This window comes from Typopeltis vanoorti, chromosome 4 (assembly GCF_054136105.1).
Source record: "Typopeltis vanoorti isolate ZY-2024b chromosome 4, IOZ_Tvanoo_1.0, whole genome shotgun sequence".
Classification (NCBI taxonomy): Eukaryota; Metazoa; Arthropoda; class Arachnida; order Uropygi; family Thelyphonidae; genus Typopeltis; species Typopeltis vanoorti.
In genome coordinates, this window is record NC_143552.1 from 27,179,624 (window position 1) to 27,199,930 (window position 20,307).

At 36.8% G+C, this 20,307-nt stretch overlaps 1 protein-coding gene across 2 annotated transcripts in view; it reads right to left on the reverse strand.

Moving 5' to 3' along the window:
• The window catches only part of LOC150107179 (uncharacterized), a 446,221-nt gene that overhangs the window by 78,782 nt on the left and 347,132 nt on the right, over positions 1-20,307 (reverse strand). The window lies entirely within an intron of this gene.

Below are 20,307 nucleotides of genomic sequence, written 5' to 3' on the forward strand. Positions count from 1 at the left end.
GATGTATGGTCACTTAAACAGAATGGGCGAGGAAAGATTACAAAACAATTGTTCTCTGCTGGGATGGCAGGAAAAAGACCCAGAGGAAGACCAAGATATATTATTATTACCATTATTATTATTCCTGACACCTCCAAGGAGTCTGAAGACTCATTGCAGGAGGACATCTACTATACAACCGTCTCTACCACTACACCGAACCTCCACTACAATCATCTCCATCAACGTCATCTACCGCCCATCACCACAACTAGTATTTTTTGTCTGTAAAGTGCATGTGTTCTGAAGGGTCGATTTGTCTGTATGTGGGATGAAAAACCCGAGTTTCCAGGAGAAAAAAACCCTGCTACCTCCATCCTAGCAGAGAACAATTGTTTTGCTAATCTTTCCTCTCCCATTCTGTTTAAGTGATCACCCAAGATTAGCTGTGCTAATGTATTCCTGGATGCTGACAATGTCAAGTTTTTTCTAATATCCTTGTTTTTAATATGAAATTGCCATTGATGCCATCTCTTCATGCCCCCAATCTTTCTCAGGACTCTCATATCTATGGTCTCTAATCTTTGGTCAATATAGGTGGATTGATATAGTAAAAAGTACCTTAGAAGACAGAAATATCAGATCTGATAATGTTGGAGTCTTGACAGGTAACAGACTGATTTGGAGGAAAATTGTAGAAAGGAAGCTAGTAATGATGTAATTTTTCATTTAGTACTATCATATCCTGTACATCTCTTCAGGGTATATATCAGGAATTTGATGGTGAATTTTGATATCAGGTTTAATACCACTTTCATTAATAATGTGATACATATACATGATGAATAGATGATAAATAAGAGGGTAGATAACATAAACGATTGTGTCTCACCTGATTTAGCATCAAACCATCTTCCTGTTCCTCTTTCAAGTTAACTGCTGATTTACAACTGTAAATTTAAAATTTAGAGTTGTAAATCAGTTGTAAATATTAACATGTTGTCATATGCCTTGTACAAATCTATAAAAATTATATACAGATCATTGCCATGTACCTGAGATTTTTCAACTATTTGTTTTAAATATTTCCTCAGGGGCTCACTTTAGTGAGTATGGGTGTGGCAAACCCGAGGTACCTGATGCTGGACCATGTCTTACTTCATGTAATATACATCTGTTATATTATCTGTAGACTGGTCCCTCCTCTTCCTCCCTTGCTTCTTTCTTTCTTCTCTTCTTGCTCCTTCCCACAAATGCTATTAGAGTAATCGAGGGGAATCTTTCCTATTTTGCTGTGTCATTTCGTCTTGTGCTAACAAGACATTATCAAACACTGTAACATGATCAGGCCATCAAAAAATGTTCATACCGCATCGTCCGTCACGCGGGTTACCAAGGGACGTGTTCGGGTTTTAGGCAGAGGGACCCGTTTGAAAAATATGTTACAGTCTCCCTTAGACACCACTCCTCAACACTCTGCTAGAGGAAACTCCATCAATGGGCCCGCTACCCGTTTTGGGGAGGTGTTTGGAGAGGCTCTGGAACTGTCAATCTGGATAAGGGGTGGAAGCTCTACTACTCTGGTGTGAGCCCAACAATGTCTGCTCAGACGGGTGTGGAGATACTCACAAGCCCCCAGCTGTCAGACTGTGTTGCTGAGTGGATCCCATTGTGTGTGGGGGGGGGGGGGGGGAAGGGACGGGTATGTGTGTTAAGGCTTCAGATGAAAAACCATGATTTGGCTGTGGTGCAAGCCTATGCACCTAATTTGGAGTCAGAATACTCTGCCTTCCTAGAGGAAGTGGATGCTGCTTTTGACAAGGTGGCAGACATGGAATCAGTCTTGCTAATGGGTGACTTCAATGCACATGTTGGAACAGATGACCAGACATGGAGGGGTGTGGTTGGGAGGAATGGCACCCCTGACCTTAACGTGAATGGGTTGAAATTACTGGACTTCTACTGTACTAACAGCTTGTCCATAATGAATACCTTCTTCCAGCACTGAGAAGTCCATATGTATACCTGGTACAGGGATACACTAGAACAAAGGTCTCTAATTGACTTCTTCATAGTCTCAGCAGACCTATTTTCTTCAGTGTTGGACGTTCATGTGAGAAGAGGGTCAGAACTGTCAACTGATGCTAACCAGATGCTACCATCAACACTGGTAGGATTAAGCAGCTATACTGTGTGAAATGGGAGACATTGGAAAATGAGGCTGTGAGGAAGAATTTTGCAGATGACATTTCCTCCAGGTTTAAAGAGATTCCCAAGCATACTGCAGATGTGGAGGAGGAGTGGAAGCTGTTCAGAACAGCTGTCACTGCCTCTGCACTCTCATGCTATGGCAGAAAGCGGCTCGGCGTGGCAATGGGTAGTGAGAAAAGGACACCTTGGTGGAACCAAGAAGTCCAAAAACTGTCTGGGCAAAAAAGGAGTCCTACCTAACATGGCTTAGGGTCAGCTCACCTGAGATGCGTTTGCAGTATGCTGAGGCATGAAAAGCTGCTGCTGAGACAGTAAAGACAGCATAGCAGAACGCTTGGGAATCCTTTGGGAAAAGATTATACTCATCCTATGCAAATGCAAACAAAGTATTCTGGCAGATATTCCGCCACCTTCGAGGGAGGAAATCGTGCACAGCAAGGGCAATTTAGGCCTCTGATGGTACACTTTTAACAACCGAGAAGGATATCCTCCACAGATGGAGGGAATATTTTTGAGAGCTTTCTTAACCCGGGTGGCCCAGCAGTTGTGGACATCCAAGAGGTGCAGATCGGGGCAATGACTAGTCTCACAGCAGAAGAGGTCCATTTAGCAATAAAATCGCTAAAATCGGGCAAGGCTGCTGGTGATGATGAAATTCGGCCCAAAATGCTAAAAGCCTTAAATCGAGACGGTGTCCTCTGGCTGACTCGAGTGTGTCAGGCTGCTTGGATATCTGGGCAAGCACCAAAGCAATGGCAGACAGGCATAATAATACCAGTCTTTAAGAAGGGAGACCAAAAGGATTGCAGTAACTATCGTGGCATCTCTCTACTCAGCCTGCCTGGGAAAGTGTATGCTAAGTGCTTGGAAAGACGGTGCAGGAGCATAGTTGAGTCAAAGTTCCAGGAAGAACAATGTGGCTTTCGTCCTGGTAGAAGCACAACTGACCAAATCTTCACTTTAAGGCAAGTCTTTGAGAAATCTTGGGAATATGCCAAGAATATCTACACGTGTTTTGTGGACTTGGAGAAGGCATATGACTGGGTTCCTCAGGATAAGCTTTGGCAAGTAGTACAGGAGTATGGAGTGGATGGCCAACTATTAGCTGCCATCAAGTCCCTGTATGAATGCTCAGAGTTTTGTGTCAGGGTAAACAGCACAAAGTCTGAACCTTTCACAGTCTCCATTGGCCTCCACCAAGGGTGTGTTCTGTCACCTCTCCTTTTCATAATATTTATGGACTGGATTGATAGGCACAGCTGAGGCAGTGAGTGTGTCAGAATTGGAAGATGTAGCATTGGACGCCTGCTTTTTGCAGATGACCTAGTTCTGCTTAGCTCTTCCACAATGACCTCCAGCAGACCAAGGATAGGTTTGTAGCTGTTTGGGCAGATGCCAGAATGAAGATCAGTGCAGCCAAAACTGAAACATTTGTGGTCTCAAGACAACCGTCCCAGTGCACTCTACATGTAAGTGGAGTCCCAATGAGGCAGGTGGAGAAGTTTAAATACCTTGGGTCCATATTCATGAATGATGGAAAATGGAACATAGAGCTAGATACTCGAATTGGCTTAGCAAGCTCAATACTGCGGGAGCTTGGCCGTTCGTTAGTATTGAAGTGAGAGTTAAGCCAGAAGGCAAAGCTGGCTGTCTTCAATACAGTCTATGTCCCCATCCTCACCTATGGTCATGAGAGTTGGGTAATGACCGAAAGAATGCGGACATGAATCCAAGCGGCTGAAATGAGGTTCCTTCGAGGGGTTGCTAACAAGACTTGACAGTCAGAAGCTCTGCAATTCAGGAAACCCTCAATACTCAACCACTGCTTCTCCGTGTTGAGAGATCACAGTTACGTTGTTACGGGCACCTGGTCAGAATGTCACAAGAGAGGTTCCCTCAGCAGGCCCTCTTTGTCAAGCCAGAGGGTGGGAGGTCACGTGGAAGGCCAAGGACTCGCTGGATAGATTATATCCAAAACCTTGGGTGGACACGTTTGGGAATCCCACCAGAACACCTGAGCTTGGTGGCAGATGATCGTGACCATTGGAAGTTCCTCTTGCAGCTGTTGCCCCCACAACCCAATTAGGAAATGTGGGTCTTGAAGATGTACGTATGTATGTATGTTGTTTTAAATGAAAATCTCATCTGACGATCTCTGTTTGGTATGAACCTAGCATCATCTTCTGCAAGCTTACCCCCGAAAATTTTTCTTAACTTTTCTCAAATATCACTGCATAAAACTTATCAGGAACACTCTGAGGGGAAATTTCTCTAATTATCACTTTCAGTTTTATTTCCCCTTTTATAGATTGGTATTATAAGTAAATCTACTCCAAACATCTGGAATTTAGCCTTCTGACCAGGCCTTGTGCTTAAGGGTCAAAGCTGTATAACCGAGAGGAAACCTACACATTGCCTTTAAAAGGAATGCGGAGAACCGATGAGGGCTTCTGACCTAATGTCCGAACCTCACTTTCTCGTGGTGCACCCTGTTAGGTATCTACCTGGATACTGAATGAACAAGGTTGGGCTAGAAATTTGAGATTTAGCTGACCAAATTGTATTTTTATTGACTTAAACCACAATACACTCATACCCCGACTTAAGCGAATCCGGAGTTACGTGGTTTCTTATATGTACATATTCCCGTCCCGCTTCATGCCTCACTACTAGTCTTATCTTTCTGGCATCGGTCACATTCGCCAGTGTCGCACATGCTGTGAACAAGCACTGACGTGTTTCGCGTGGTCTCCTTTCATACACAATTTTTATAGTCTACAAACCTTGTGATTGTTTAATGTTATGTTCTTGATAAAAATTTTATCACATAAAAAAGAATGTCATCCAAAAGAATCAAGTCCGATTCTTCTACAGCTAGCAAGAAAAGAAAAACATTGACTTTGGAAACAAAACTCAACATTATTAAGGATTTTGAAAAAGAAATAAAATTTGTGAGCTAGCAAAGAAGTTTGATCTACAGGAATCCACAGTAAGAACAATCATAAAAGAAAGGTTTACAGATATTGGAGGACATAGATTCTAACGAGGAACAAAATTGTAGCTACAAGGCAAGGAATAAAAAAAATCATTAGCTTGCTATGAAGAAATTTTGGTGACAATGAAAAGACACTATGCAGTCACACGGCATAGTTTATGAAACCATCAACATCGAAATAACTTTCTTTTTTTTATATATGAAAAACTACAATTATGATTATTTCTTAAAAAATATAGGTGTTTTTGTAAACCTTTCATCGCAATTGTATGTTTGTATATATAAATTACATGCAAAATTATACACCGAATTACGTGATTTCGACTTACGCGCTTTTTGTTAGTTGCACCTACCATGTAACTTCGAGGTTTTACTGTATTAAATGATAGTACAACATTACAGAATATCATGCCAGCTGAGGTGTTGCCCGGTTAAATAAGGCCCCTGTTGTTTTCAACAAGGAACCAGGGCAAACAGCGAAAAGTCAGCTATGGAACAAATCTGAAAACAAACCCCAACTCAATATCACCAGAGTTAAAGATCGGTACTATCAACATAAGAAGCCTGAATGGAGTAGAGCTCTCATAGTTTCCATATATAAAAAGGGAAATAAAACTGAATGTTCCGGGTAAGATTTATGCCAGTATACTTGAGAAGGATTGTGGAAGAGAAGCTTGGTGAAGAACAAGCTGGATTCAGGCCAAATAGAGGCTGTCAGGATCCAATTTTCACTTTACAACAAATAGTTGAGAAATCATGGGAATATAACAAAGATCTGTATTTAAGTTTTGTAGATCTGGAAAAGGCATATGACAAGGTGCCAAGAGAGAAGCTATTCAAAACGCTACAGTTGTATGGTGTCATTATATCAAGCAATACTTAGTCTTTATCTGAGTTGTAAGTCAGCAGTTAGTTGAAGGAAGTACAGAAAGATGGTTTAATGTTAAATCTGGTGTCAGACAAGGATGTACATTATCTCCTCTCTTATTCATTTCTATATGGATCATCATATTATTAAGGAAAGTGGTATTAAATCTGATATAAACTAAGAATTATAGGGAATATTCCCTTTAATACTTAGTGATATAACATCACACGGCTTGTTCTATTTTTAAATGATCTATTGTTAGCATTCCACCTTGTATTTTTTAAAACTGTTCTTGTAGTGCCACTGAAGATGGTCTGCAATTTTCGGACCGAAATATTTGGCTAATTAAATATCTTTCTTGGAGATGTTAATGCCAGCTCTTTGCTTTATGAAGGTGATGTTATACTTCTAAATAAATCTGCTACAAGTCTTGAAGATTCCCTGACTAAATCGAATAACTGTTGTAACAGATAAGGTATGAAGTTCAGCAATAACAAGAGACAAAGACAATGAAAATAGGAATAGCATTGGAAATATCAACTGCATTGTGAATGAGGAACCTATAGAACAAGTAAAACATTTCAGCTACTTAGGCATAATCATTTCAGTTACTTATTCATAATTTTTAGTGAAGATGAAAAATTAAATATAGATATAGACAACAGGATCAACAATGCTGGTGTGATAAGGTCAACTGAATAAATTTATATGGAATAAAGAGAAATTAGCCAAAACACTAAATTAGTTGTATACAAGACAGCATTCAGACCAGTTTTAACTTGTGATCTAAGAACTGGGTTAGAAGTAAAATACTTGACCAAAGACTAGAGACTGCAGATATGAGAGTCCTGAAAAAGATTAGGGGCATGAACAGATGGCATCAATGGAACAGGTATCATATTAAAAACGAGGATATTAGGAAAGAACTTGACATTGTTAGCATCCAGGAATGTGTTAGCAGAGCTAATCTCAGGTGGTATGGTCACTTAAACAGAATGGGAGAGGAAAGATTAGCTAAACAAGTGTTCTCTGCCAGGTTGGCAGGAAAAAAGACCTAGAGGAAGACCAAGAGATAGGTGGATTGATACAGTAAAAAGTGCCTTAAAAGATAGAAATATAAGATCTGACAATGTTGAAGCCTTGACAGATAATAGATTGATTTAGAGGAAAATTGTAGATAGGAAGTTAGTATGATTTAAATTTTTGATGTAGTACTATCATATCCTGTACACCTCTCAAGGGTAAATGTCAGGAGTTTGATGATGATGACCAGGCCTTGTGAATTATGTAGTGTAGCCAATGTAAAAGTTTTATACTTTCATATTTGAGCATTTCTGGTGACTATTTCTTAATGTCCTGAACTTTTCTGATTTTTTTTTTTTTAAAATGGTTGATTTGTTTTTGGTCCAACTTTAGTAATAGTGAAGTATTTATCATTGAAGATATTATTATTTACAAATCCAAAATGGCTTAACTTTTCCAACTGCACTGATTCAACAGGTGGAAATGCAGAATACTTTTCTATCATTAATGATCCTATCAGAATACCAGATTTTTTAAAATCTTTTTTATATTGATTCAAGAGACCTATAAGCACATCAGTGCCATGTGCAAGGTATAGATGAAGACTGAGACAGAAGGTTATTCATGGTTTTTAAACAGCTGAAAGTTGTAACTGTTCGGGAATACTTATTGAAGAAGGCGATGGATGCAATAAAAGAGAGGAGAATCAGGTACAGTGTGTTTGTAGTTGCACAGTAAATAAATGCTGGGCAGCTGTTGCTCTTGTATTAACAGGTGCAACTGAAAGTGAAAGAATGATAGTGGCCAATTCACTGCAGCAATGACCATGGAAGCACCAGTAGAATAGACACAATGCTGAAACACTGTCTGCGATGTAGAGGTTGAAGTGAATCTGTAAGAGAGTGATCATCAATGAGTCTAACTGCTTGCCTCGATGGCATCAAGGATTTTAAGTGAAGTTTTAGGTATACCACCCCAAACATGGGAATAGTATTCTTAGCATGAGCAGATTTGGGATTTGTATATAGTTAGGAGTTGGTTAGGTGTAAAACAGCCCTTTAAATGAAAGAAAATGCCTAGTTTCTTGAATGTTGAGGAGGCTACTGATGTGATGTGTTCATGCCAGAAGAGACTGGAGGTAAATGTTAAGTGCCAGCAGAGAGAGAGAGAGAGAAATCTGATCTTGTCTGGTGATTTGTGTGTTACTGAGGGTACGGATAGGTGAGCTGAGATGTCTTTTGCGAGAGAAAAGTCAAGATTGTGTTTTGGTGGCATTGAACATAACAAGGTTGTTCTACCAATTGAAGGATAGTATGAAGATCAATATTTAAGGCACACTGGTTGTACATGATCTTGTAGTCTGGGATGTCAAGACTACTACATTATTTGTCAAATGAGTAGGATGGGTGCTGTCATCAGCAAAGTTGTGGATATGATTAGTGGTGATTGAGAGTAGGTCATTTATGAACAAAAGAAAGAGAGTAAATGATAGGAGGGAGAGCCTTGAGGCACTCCAGCATTGACGGTGAAGCTCGACGAGAGGGAGCCATCAACCATGGCTCACAGAGAATGACCAGAGAGAAAGCTGGCTACTTGATCATAGAGGATAGCATGGAGATCAAAAGATGCCAATTTGTTAAGCAGGCCAGAATAACAGGGTTAAAGGCTTTGGAAATCTGAAAGATAAGAGCACAAGTTTTTTCAAACTTTTCCATGGCATGTGTCCAGTGGTGGATGATATAAGCTATGATGTCAGCTGTGGATCTTGAATAGAGGAATCGGTACTGGTGGTCACTGATTAATAGGTGGGACTTTAAATAGTGAAGCAGCTGGCTATTGATGACTTTCTCCATTATTTTGGAGAGGACTGACATGATGGCAATTGGTTGGTAGTTTGATGGTTAACTTCCATTACCATTTTTAAGAATAAGATAGATATGAGATGGCTGCCAAGAATTGTAAGTACCTGATATGTATAGTAAATTATTATTATTATTAAGAGAAGACCTCCAGGGGAATCAGGAACACATCAAGGGAGGCCACATACTAAACGCACCAGAGGTATCCATAACTATAGAATAACACATATGGCAAATAAATAAGTAAATAACTTTTTTATTATGCAAATATTTCATCTTATATATTATAAGACATTTTTCATACACAACACTGAAAAGAACACCAGTCATATGTCTAGTATTGAGGCTAACCAACTATGTTTTGAAATAGCCAAAGTGATCTATGATGTCTAACCATCAGAATTAAAAGCTCTGAATTCCTTGAAATGAAATAATAACATAGTTATTGCCAAAGCTGACAGAGGTACACTGTAGTCTTAAATGCTACATCATATGATCAGAAAATAAATTTACTGCTTCGTGATAGCAATACATACTCCCAGATTAATAATGACCTGACCACAAGTCAGCACAAACACTCAAGCTACTGGACAAAACAACATCCATAGATCAAGAAACCATCAAAAGACTCGAAACATACCATGCAAGACCTCCTAGAATATATGGTTCACCAAAATAACATAAAAGTAACTATCCACTTAGACCTATTATGGATTCTACAGACAGTCCCACGTATAAAATATCAAGATTTCTGTCTAACCCTCTCTGTCCCGATTAGCCACTCATCTTATTCAATAAAAAAAAAATTCCATAGAATGTCATACAAAAATCATTGTCATCATTGTATGTTACACTTTCATGCAGGCCTACACATTTTACCACGTAAGCTTCCGTAACCAATAATCCCATGGAATAGGTTGGTTGCTCCTTATTCCTGGTAGCATCCTGTCTGTCGAAGCATGTGTTCACGAGGCGGTTCGGGAGGAAAAACCCCACTGCCCGCATCCAAGACCAGCTAACCTGGGGAAGGAGTGTCCTAGGTTCAATTCCCATAGGAGACGTGAGGAGCTCAAGGAATCGAACCTAGGACACTCCTTCCCCAGGCATGTGGTTGCAAAGCACATAGCCACTAGGCTAACTGTGCAGAACATACAAAAATAAATGACATTAAACTGGCAGATACAGACATGTTAATAAGCTTTGACATTGTCTCTCTCTTCACCAATATCCCTCCACAAAAAAACAATAGAATTTTCCCAAAAATTTCTTTCAGACATAATGGAATTATTCAAATTTGCAATTACATCAGATTACTTCACATGAAAAGATAAAATACATTAACAAAAGCCAACCTAGCCAACTTTTTTTTTGAACACCTAGAAGAAAGAATTTTTGATCTTGACCCCAAACCAATAATATAGTTATGGTATACTGGTAACATCTTTGCAGTTGGGAGTCAAACAGAACCAGAACTCTACTCTTTTCTACAAAAAAACCAACACCCTACATCCTTGTATCAAGTTCACGCTAGAAAAAGAATCATCAAAAGGTATTTCCTTTCTTAATGTACATATCCAATGTAAGCAAGATGGATCCCTTTCCACTTCTGTCTACTGAAAATCAAATTTTTAGGGTCGTTATATCCACAATACATTGCTCACCATCTCAAAAATATGGCATCATAGAATCTTTAGTATCCAGAGCACACAAAATTTGTGTTCTGGATACTAAATTTGTGTCAAAGACAACCTTACTAAATGGATATAACCCAGTAATAATTCAAAAAATAATCAACTACTTGCCTATAAATCAACCCAGACAAGAAGCCCACAGGACTCCTTTACCATATATTAAAGGCATTTCTGAATGTGCAGCAAAAATTCTGAAAAAAATATCAACTCATTGCTACCTATAAACCCATCAACAAAATACACAACTTGCTACCTGCTCCAAAAGACAAACTGTCACCAATGATGCTATCTGGCATATATGAAGTATCATGTTCGTGTAACTTGTCTTACTATGGACAAACAGGAAGATCTATAAATAAATGTATAAATAAATATCATCATCATCAAATTCCAGCCATGTACCCTCAAGGAGTGTACAGGATATGATAGTACTACATGAAAAAAATTACATCATTATTAATTTCCTATCTACAATTTTCCTCCAAATCAGTCTGTTACTTGTCAAGACTCCAACATTATCAGATCTTATATTTCTATCATCTAAGGCACTTTGTACCGTATCAATCCACCTATATCTTGGTCTTCCTCTGGGTCGTTTTGCTGCCAACCTGGCAGAGAACTTGTTTTGCTAATCTTTCTTCGCCCATTCTGTTTAAATGACCATACCACCTGAGATTAGCTCTGCTAACTCTGGAAGAATCAATCAATGTTTTCTTCAGAGTTTGCCAGTGAATCTCCAAGGTTTGATTCCTGTTCTCAAACTCTTTCATTTTTTCTTCAATAATCTTTGTGTATTTTAGTCTACAGTTCACACCTGAGAGCTGCTCAACTTTTATTTGCTTTAAAACTTTCTCACATGTTATTTCTTTTCAATATGAAATTCAATTTTATTCTGCTCAAGACTAAATAGTGATCACTTCCAATTTCAAATCCTCTGTACACTCTGGTGTCCTGCACCAGGGAAAAAACATCACTATCAACAATATCATAGTCAATGAGACTTTTCTTATTCCTAGCCTCTTTTCTCCATGTGAATTTGTGCACATTTTTATGTTGGAACATGGTGTTAGTAATAACCAGTCCATGTCCTGAGCAGAAATTCAACAAGTATTTGCCATTATTATTAGCTTTGCACTTTTCTCCAAATTTCCCCAAAATATTTTTGTATGTCTCACAATCATTTCCTACTCTGCTATTTAGATCCCCAACAAGGACCAACTTTTCCTTTTTCATTGTGTCAGTTGCTTTTTCTAAAGCCTCAAAAAATTCCTCCACTTCTACCTTAGTGGAACCTTCTGTGGGATCATAGGCACAAATAAGTCTCATTGTCCAGTTCCCCATTCTCATATTTGCCCACATTACTCTACTTGAGACTGGCTGCCATACATGCATTCCGCTCAGCTAAAGCAAATAGAATCTACAAAAAAAAAAAAAAAAAAAAAAAAAAAAAAAAAAAAAACCAGAATGAGTTATCATAATAGAAATGATTGCAGCCACTAGATCAGAGCTTGCAAAGAAAACCAAAATACATTTGCTGTACATAGTGAATTGGCTACATTGCTACTGTCTGACCTATGGGATAGCATTGATAGAATTACGTCCAACAAAGCTATGGCGATTACCAATCATAAGAAATATAATTTAATAAAAAAGTTTAACTTGCTTCAACAAGAAAAAGAAAAACATCTAGAGCAGTCTAAAGTGATTAATCTTTCTTCCAAAGTCTTGTCAAAGACGGAAAAAAAATCTACTGAAAGATTTTAATTTTGCCTTATCTCCACAGAATATTCCAAAAGTAGACATCATAGCATAAATTGAGAAAGGAATCCACAATCTTCCTAGAGATTCAGCAGATATCATCTGCATACAAAGTTCAGCTTTATTATTAAAATGTAAAGTGCCACATAGAAACTTACCTAAATCAGAATCCATAGCCCTTAAAGAATTAAGCCGAGATAAAAACATAGTAATAATCAAGGCAGACAAAGGAAATGCAATAGTAGTATAAATTCAGAAGAAAAATAAGCATCCTATTAGAGGATTCCAATACCTATTCATCCTTAGACAGGGATCCTACATGGCGTGCACATAATAAAACCAGTTACCTAATTGGCCAGAAGAATTAAAAAGATCTTTATCATCAAAACATTCATAAAAAAGATATTTCGTTACAGCCAATTGTAGATGGGAGATGTTCTCCGACCTCAAACTTAGCAAAATATCTGACAAACATAATAACACCACACATAGGAAAAAACAGAGTCATTTATAAAGAAGTGTTTGCATTTCATTGAAAAGGTAAAGGGTATAAATATAGAATCTTCAGACATCTTAGCAAATTTCGATATAGTCAGTCTCTTCACCAGTGTACCCAGAAATGACACAGTGGATCTACTTGGAAACCTTTTCCCACTGAACACTGTAAGACTTTTCGGAGAAAGGGGGGGGGGACCATAGGTTCCCCCATTTCTCCAGCTTTAGACAACCTATTTATGGAAAATTTCAAAACAAATGCATTAAAAAATTATCAAAAAAGACCAAAAGTTTAGTTATGTCGATGATATTTTCGTTATTTGGCCAGGAATGGTAGATGAGCTAAATGCTTTTAAAGATTATCTAAACAACTTGCATCCCAATATAAAATTCACTATTGAACTAGAACAGTGCAAAAAATTACCTTTCCTAGATATCCTTGTTGAAGTAAATGAAGAGGGAAAAAAAAACGGTTGTCCTTCTCTGTACACAGAAAACCCACCACAATGGGAAGATTTTTAAATGGCACTTCACACCACCATCCATTGCAAAAAAATAGGCATAATTAAAACTTTGCAAGATAGGGCATACAATATATCTAGCACATTGATTAAAAGAGAAGAATTACACTACCTGGCACAGAACCGCGCACTTAATGGTTTTGAACTAAGATAATCAAAAAAATTCTTAATATGGCTCCTGCAACTCCCTTATTTAAACAAGATTTCAAGTTCAATCATGCCACCGTACATCAAAAGTGTGATGGACAAAGTGGATATGATGCTCTGTGAGTACAACATAAAAATGGCGTTTCTACCTTTACAAAAAAAAAAAAAAAAAAAAAAAAAAAAAAAACCAAGATTCCTACATCCACCAAAACCACAATATCACCACATGAAAAAACCAGGCATCTATGAGATTCATTGCTCTTGTGGCATTTGTTATGTATGGCAAACAAGGAAGGTTGGGAGAGATCTGCATGTCGAGCATGTAAAAAACGTCGAAAAAGAAGGGAGCACAAATCAGGTTTGTTTAGCATTCCACACAACCACTACTGGCCATCAAGTACTCTGGCAACAGACAAACATGTCATATCATCATCATCATGCATATCAAGGATTTAGGCCTAGCATGGCCTGTTCTGGCCTTAGAAGTCATCGTTGAATTGTTTAAGAGGACGTCCTGGTTTTCTTTTTCCTAATGGCTTATACTTTAAGGCTTGTTTTGGTAATCGTTCTGTTTTCATTCTTTGAACGTGTTCCACCCATTTATGTTTATATTTTTTAATTTTTTCTATTACTGGTTCTTGGTTTAATTCTTTCATAATTTCTTCATTTCTTTTGTGATCAAATAGGGTATACTTTGCAGTTTTTCTCATAAACTTCATTTATGCTGTTGTTAATCTTTGTTTGTCTTTTTGTTTTATCGTCCAGATTTCGCTTCCATACATTAAGACTGGTAGGGCTAATGCATTGTATACTTTTAGTCTGGTTTGTTTTTGAACTAGGTTTGATTTAAATTTAGAGTTAATTTTACCTGTTATTTTTAAATATTTTGCAATTTTTATGTTTATATCTTTTTCATTTTCATATGTGATCATACATCCTAGGTAATTAAATGAATTCATCTGTTCTAAGATCTCGTTATCTATTACTATTTTAGTTCTTGCTGGATCTTGTCCTTTAAAGGCCATAGTTTTTGATTTTTCTGTTGATATTATCATACCATAATCTTTGGATATCTCATTTAGATCTAAAACAGCTTTCTGTAGTTTATTTTCAGAATTTGTAATTATTATTTCGTTATCGGCAAAGAGGAGCGTTTTAAGTTTACTGTAGAAGAAAGTTTAATTCCTTGATGTAAATTTTTATTCCATTTTATTATTATTTCATTTACGTAGATATTAAAAAGAGTTGCTGAGAGGGGACATCCCTGTCGGACCCCTTGGTTTATCTCTCTCGTATATGATAGCTCGTGATTTAATCTTATTTGTATTTGATTATTTTCATATATACTTGTGATAGCCTTTTAGGATATTATTTGGTATTTGTCTTTCTCTTAATATGTTAAATAATATGTTTTTTTTTTTACTTTTTCAAATGCATTTTCAAAGTCAATAAATGCAATATGTGTTTCTAAATTGTATTCTCTTCTTTTCTCTATTATTAATTTTAGGCAAAAGGCTGGGTCTATACATGATCGTCCTTTTCTAAATCCATTCTGTACTTCTAAAATAAAGTTTTCGGAATATTTCATAAGTTTGCTATTTAAGATTCTGCTATATATTTTGTAACTCCTGTCACAAAATATATAGCAAAAACATCTCATATACTGATAATTGTTTCACAAAAAAATTTAAAGAAGCCGCACAAATGCTTAGGATCCCTACACATTGCAATAAAAATCAAGGCTTGATTTTACATCAAGTGTGGTATGCCTTCATCAAAAATTTAACTGCCATGGACCTAGGATATAGCACATGGTAACCAAAGAACATGACAACAAGTAATGTTCCAGCACGCAAACAGTAACGAATATATCATTTGTATTCTGGTTTCTCAATTATTTAACAGTTGTGAAGTTATTAAAAACATCTAATATGTGTAATTAATTGTCAATAAGCTTTTGTTGTGTAAAACTTTTATGTACTATTACCCCTGATGATGTAAGTCTTACGATGAACGAAACTTGTCGGACTTTTTGTTTATATTTAATAAACTCTTTATATTAATATGTGGTCTCAATACCGAAAACTACCTATAAAACAGGAAGAGCTATAAATAAATGTATCCCTGAACATGAAGACCACATCCGTCTTATCAAACTTCACAAATCTGCCTTCCACAACATGGAATTGAAAACACTAACCACAGAATCCAATAGCAAAACGCTAAGCTGCTACATATATAAACATGAGCGTTTATATAAAGAAAATGCTGAAGCCTTACTTCATAGACCTAATCTTAATCGAAATGACTGTCCCACTATTCCAAAAGTTTTGGAAATTGTAATCCTGAATTGTATTAAACAAATTTATTTGCTATATTTTAATTTAATTTAATTAGTTTTATTTTCAGCTAATAGTTTTAATCCATGACTGTATATGTAGGGGGATTTCAATTTAAGCATGAGCGCTACTGTTTTTTAATTCAATTCCTATTGTTGTTCGATAATTGTACTGATGATGTCTTATGATACATAAGATGAAATATTTACATAATAGAAAAGTCATTTACTGTGGCATACAGCAGTGTTATTCTATAGTTAAAGTTCCATGAGTAACAGTCTTTCACAAGGAAAGAAGATTAAAAGTTATTTAGGCATCATGTTACAAGAGTAATTGGAATAACAGGTGTGTAGAAAATTTATAGAAAATTTGGAACTTGATAAATGAAGTTTTCATATAGGAGAAATGCTTATCGATTAGAAAAGCAATGATTAACAGCTGTTTCAGGGAATAGTTACAGCAAGTTGATTTTTAAGTGTTAAATTATTTTTCCTTGGAAATCCTTCATACAAAAGAGGAAAAAGGTTGTGAATCATGAAGAAAGTAGAAAGAAGGAACATTTTTATAATAAATTTAGTTTAATCCTTTATCCAAGTGTGATCACACAAAGTTTGTGCCTGAAAGTATCTTCAGGACTGGGATTAAGGGAACAGCCACAATGAAGGGACTTCAATAAAGGTCGAAACTAGTCTGGGTAGTGGCCCTTCCCTTAATGCATAACATTATATGTATCCGCAAGGAGATGTGTTTTGCATTATGGGAGATACAGAGATAGGAGTGATGTTAGCTTGCTCCACCTTCGCAACATGTTGTCCGGTGGAGCAAGCTAACATCACTACCTTACCCCCGCCTGAAAGTATCTTCAGGCGCAAACTTTGCGCCTGAAGATACTTTCAGGCGCAAACTTTGTTTGCTCAGACTTGGATAATGGATTAAACTAAATTTATTACAGTCTAACCAAGTGAAAAATAAACTTTCATCAAGGAATATTTTTGTTTGACTTTTCTAGAAGATATTAAAAGAAGAACAGCAGACAGTGTTTGAAACTAAGGATTTTATCTTCCAAGTCTGAACTTTTTGTATCTCTTACTAAGGACAGGAAATCTAGTCATTTTCCAGACTTTCATAAGAGAAAAGTGTTTTTATGATGAGAAAATGTTCCTGCTGAAAAGATAAAGAAACTGTTTCATTCGACTTTTATTGGGAGCACAGCTGAGTTTGAGACAAACAGATGTTCTTTTTACCTGGCATATTATATGACCCAGATAAGATATGGTTTATTTATTATTTACATTTAAAGATGAGTTGCTGTGGTTAAAGTCCAGAATATTGTATATTTCTGAATGTTATAGCATTATAAAACATTTTTCATTTTTGTAAATAAAGGGGTATGAACTCCATTTGTTTAATTATTGTAAAAGTTTGAGGAACTGATGAGAATTATCATAGCAATATATATTGCTTAATTACTGTGGAAGTCAAGACTGAATTTTGGGAACTGATGAGAATTATCATAGCAATATATAATAAATGCACACACAAGCTATCAATAAATGTCCAGACACTTTAGCAATTTACAACTAATACTAGGGCAAACCCTAATATCAGGTATGTCCATCTTTGGCTTTGATAACCTCGTGCACCTTTGAGGGAGGCTTTCCACTAACGTGGGGAAGACAAGTGGAATTTATCTCCATTCCTCCTTCAAAAAATACAGCAACAGATCGAGTACATGATGCTCTGGATCTCAATCACCACCCCAATTTGTCCCACAAGTGTTCGAATGGGTTCAGATGTAGATGTTGGAAGAAAAGATGTTTATTGTTGAGCATTATTTCTGTTCATACAGAGCATGCCAAAAGCAATAGCATCATCATCGCTGCCTCAATCGAGAGGTTCTGGCGTAACAGGAGTGTTCTGATGCAATGGGAGACCATGAACTGTTAACAATGAGAATCACAGGCATCTGCTGGAGTAAGTGTTACAGTCCCCAAAATGCAGTCAACACCAAACACTGGTAAAACTTGGGATACCGAGGTGGTCACTACAGAGAATCCTTAAGGAGCTGGGTGCCTTTTCGTATGTCATTCAGGTGGCTAAGTATTTAACAGCAATAGATTATGCTGCACACAGCAGAAATACTGTTCAAGTGTGCTGGCCAATGTGTATGAAGATCTGTCCATTCTCTGTAATGTCTGGTTCCTGGATGAAGCACTTCATCCAAGAACTTCCATCTAAGCAGTCATGTAGACAGATAAACCTACAGGTTTCTTGGTTTCGTGACTTGATCGTGTCCATGAGAAACCTCTTCACAGCGAAAAGGTTACCACATGGTGTTGGATTTCTGGTCATGGCATAACTGCGCTCTACTTCATTGAAGAGGATGGTGTAGCCTTGACCTTCCATAGCAAATGCTACATCAAGAATGTGTTGGTTCCGTTTACCAAGGATTTGCATAGGATTTGTCGTGCAAGAAAACATTCCATTTTGTGCACAGTTATTCCAACATGTCAGAGCAACCTGTCACACATAATGTGGTTCTAGAGCTTATTTATCAGAACACTTCCCCAGGAGACTCATTTTGAAGTTCACAGAATTCCCTACCCTTCATGTTCTCCTGATCTCACATCATTTGATGGCTTTGTTTGGAGTATGTTGAAGAAATGGGTATTCCATCATGACCTGCCTTCAAACCTCGAATGAACTAAGGGATAAAATTACACGACATGTCCAGCAAATGTCCCTTGGAGAAACCCTTGTTCTCCAAGATAACAGAGACCCTTCACATGCACTACAGAAGCTGAAGTAAGCTTCTTTCTTGAAAGACAGAGTGCCCATTTCGAGTACGTAATCTACCATCATTAAAGCTTTATTCAACCAAGATTTCACCAATAGTTGTGGATACATATCTGTAAACACATATTTCTTTGTTAATAAACCTGTTTACTCCATAACCTATTTCATTGTAGTTATTCAGTAGTTTTTTGTGTGCTATACTGCAAGAAGAAGCACATTATACACATGGAGATTAAAAATACAAAGAGTAGATTACATGAAAGGTAATAAGTTCATAGATATTGTGTGTACTTAGCCTGTAAAAACAATAGTAAAATATAAAGTTCACATTATGCGGCATATGGAATTCAATCGGTATAATCCACAATCACTTCCAAGAAAAAGAGACATATTAATAGAAGAAATGGAAAAATTGACAATATGATTGAAGGTATGCAACAGTGAGTGCTGATAAATCTTATGCTTATACAAGAGAAAATCCAAGATGTTTCTGAATGTTATAAAGGGATTTACGATAAGAGGGGAACAAAAATTCAGGAATATAGACTGCCCATATACTATTAGATATTCATAATGATATGTAATACTGCTTTTTATACCCCCAATATTTTTTTACAATTACATATGCTTTTATATTTATGTATTCAACAGAATACTGAATAAACTATCATTCTCTCATAGTTTTCTTTTCTTAAACACAACCTGTTATAGCTTTAATTATCCTTTGAATTAAACATACATGTCAAAAATGCAGTTTGTAAGCACAATTCAACTTAGATGGATTTTCAACTTGCATGGAAACCTCCAGAACAAATTAACTGTGCAAGTTAAGGGCTTACTGTACTATATACATATATACACTGCTTGGAAAGAAGTCAATGAACATCCCTGTGGTCAAGGTGCATCAATATCATATAATGAGTGATGTATTTGTAACCAGTATAAATTGGAAGAATATGATGCTCCCAAATCAATGCAAGTGTGTCCAGATGAAATTGCTGCAAGAAGGGAACTGACAGAATGTTTCAACATAAAAATGTGCATAAATTCTCATGGAGGGAAGAGGCAAGAAATAAGAAAGTCTCATTGACTATGTTATTGTTGATAGTTTTCTATCAACAAGGAAAGATTAGCAAAACAAGTGTTCTCTGCCATTTTGGCAAGAAAAAAAAGACCAAGAGGAAGACCAAGATGTAGGTGGATTCATATAGTAAAAAAGTGCCGTAGAAGACAGAAATAAAAGCTCTGATGATGTTGGAGTCTTGACAGATAACAGATTGTTTTGGAGGAAATTATTGATGTAAGTTCTTCACGGAGTACAATCATAATATCCTGTACACCCCCTTGAGAGTACATGTCAGGAATTTGATGATGATGAGAGGAATTGGAGTTAATATTAATAATGATACATATTTCCAAACTGATGGAAATGTCAAACTGTATAACTAATACTAATGTTAGTGGTTCTGTTACATGTAGAGTTGGGGATTAGAGCACAGACCATTGTTCATTATTTATGACATTTATGATTCTTGTGTGTCAATTTTATTTTCAATGTTATATTACAAGTATACTTTAATATATTTTAAGCTTATTTTCACTCTACATGCCAATATTTCTATCCC